Below are 2,860 nucleotides of genomic sequence, written 5' to 3'. Positions count from 1 at the left end.
GAGGACACGGGGCCATGAAACCAAAACAAGAGCGCCACCTACAGGCTTGACACCAGAAAATAAACACCACGGAAGAGACTATATTTGGTCAGAGGTGCTGCTGATCAGCTAGAGAACTAGTCAAGATGTCTTGTAGACTTTCCTTGTCTGGTGCTTAAGTTTTAACAGTGTTGTAAAGTCACCAAGAGCATACTGCCAAATAGAGTGCTGGCAAATGATGAGCTGTTGTAAGCATATCTTTAGGTTATTTCAATCATTTTCTGATCAGCCCACAGACCAAGACTATAACAAGAGCTAGCACAATGTAAAGAGTAAATGCACATGTGAAAGACATGTTAGGCTTTTGTCTGGTTTCGTTTTCAATATGTCTGTGCCACTGGTCTCCACTAGGTGGCAGCACAGAGACAGGGAAATGTGTCCAGATAGCTTAGTCACTGAGGTAAACTTCTGAGTCCACAGATAAAATGTTCTTAAATGATATGTCAAAAGTAAGAAAAGTAAGATTTATATATAAAAAATATTTATTAAAATATTCTTAACTAACCTTGTAAAAATATGCATATCCCAAAGAGTGTATTTAATAGGCTCAACCATAAGAAAACTGAATATACACCAATCAGGCATAACATTATGGCCTAATATTGTGTTGGTCCCCATTTTTTTTGCAAAACAGCCCTGACCCATCATGCACTGTGTATTCTGATACCTTTTTATCAGAACCAGCATTAACTTCTCCAGCAATCTGAGCAACAGTAGCTTGTCTGTTGGATCGGATCACACGGGCCAGCCTTCGCTCCCCACGTCCATCAATGACCCTTGGCCGCCCATGACCCTGTCACTGCTTCACCACTGTTCCTTCCTTGGACCACTTTTGATAGATACTGACCACTGCAGACCGGGAACACTCCACAAGAGCTGCAGTTTTGGAGATGCTCTGATCCAGTCGTCTAGCCATCACAATTTGGCCCTTGTCAAACTCGCTCAAATCCTTACGCTTGTCCATTTTTCCTGCTTCTAACACATCAACTTTGAGGACAAAATGTTCACTTGCTGCCTAATATATCCCACCCACTAACAGGTGCCATGATGAGGAGATAATTCACTTCACTTGTCAGTGCTCATAATGTTATGCCTGATCGGTGTACGTGTATAATTAAAATGGTACCAGGGAATTCCCTATAGTGGCAACTGAGCGTGATTGGCCAAATACTCTCAAAACCATTAATCACACTAAGTTTATTGTATCCTAGTTCTGTTTAATGGATAATACATTACATATTACTTTTTTTTCTAATATACCTATAAAACCCACTGAACTTTACAAAAGAGACATTTACCAATTTCACACGCACAATTACTTTACATGTTCTACTGTAATAGTTTAAACTATTAACATTACTCTGCAGTAGAGTTTGTAGTGTTAAATGTTTGCTGTATTTGCTTTATAGTTTATTGTGTTATGCTAGTGTGTATGGTGGTAGTGACGTAATTTCATAAGGTGGAGCAGTGTTGCCGTTTTTTACTCCTCTTTTTACACCTAGTCACTGACCAAAAATCTTTATCCAATCTATTACTGTGCACAAAAACTAATAGATGTTCTGTCTATTAGTTTAATGGATAAGGTTTAAAGAATTAACAAATTGTTGCTGTATTTGTATACCTACAAAGTTTACTTATATATCAGGTATACCTAAAATCCTCAACTGAATTCCTGCAAATAAATTATATTCTTTCCATCCATTTTCTGTAACTCTTGTTCAGAGTCTTATGGAGTCTATCTAATATCCAGTGGACTCGAGGACACTCTGAATGGGGTGCCAGTCTATCATTTGGCACTGATGCCAATCAACCTACCACATGCTTTTTATACTGGGGAGTATAACCCCTGAAGCACAAGGAGGACATGAAAACTCCATGCATGCAGGACAGGATTCCAACCCACAGAGGTACAAGGCAAACATGCAAACCATGGTGCCCACCAAATAAATTACACTGTTATTTAGTAATATACTGTACAATAATAATTATATTAATTTAATTTTTTTTATACCTGCACTGTTCCTAAACTCAAATTTTCTGCCCATAAAAAAACAGCTTTCTGGACCAAAATAAGTGATATAAGCAAAGTATTTTACATGGGTCCATCAATGAATAATGTGCAAAGTCTGAAATGGCTTGTCTTCTTTGCAGATTGTTTAGCTTGAGAACATGGCAAAGACACTCTTATCCAACTATAAGGTCCTTGAAGACCTCGATTACCACTACTGAAAACAAGGAATCCTTCACTTTGAAGGTCATAAAAATATACATAAAATGACTCAAGTGAACACAATATTTATAGTTTATTTAACCCTGGAACTCTCTCACTTGTTGTCCTCATCAAGTCATCAACACAAGTGGTACAACCACATAAACTGATAATTACAGGTCACAATACCCAAGATGACCATGACTGCATCACCAGTAACAGAAGCATAACATTTTTTCATTAATCATGAAATACTCTAATGTACAGTTTGCCTATTGAGACATTGTGAATCATTGTGTGTGTGAGTGGTACACTCATATATCATTTTAACATAAAAGCATAAAGAATACGAACTGCTAATAACAGGAATAAACAACATGAAATTTTTTCTTTGTCTTAGATCTTAAACAGTAGAAACAAACGTGCACGGCTTTCTGCTTTCGCACATTTCACGCAAAGCCTCAGAAAAAAAAATATTATTTTTTTGTTGTTATAGAAGCTATGTGTCTAGTGATATTATTTTAACATGTACTTTGTACAATGGTAACAGTTCCTTTATTTATAATACAGACAAGAAGGAATGGTGCAAGTCTAAATACTAGATCCTAAATG

This window comes from Hemibagrus wyckioides, linkage group LG07 (assembly GCF_019097595.1).
Source record: "Hemibagrus wyckioides isolate EC202008001 linkage group LG07, SWU_Hwy_1.0, whole genome shotgun sequence".
Lineage (NCBI taxonomy): Eukaryota > Metazoa > Chordata > Actinopteri > Siluriformes > Bagridae > Hemibagrus > Hemibagrus wyckioides.
Note: the sequence above shows the minus strand (reverse complement) of the source record.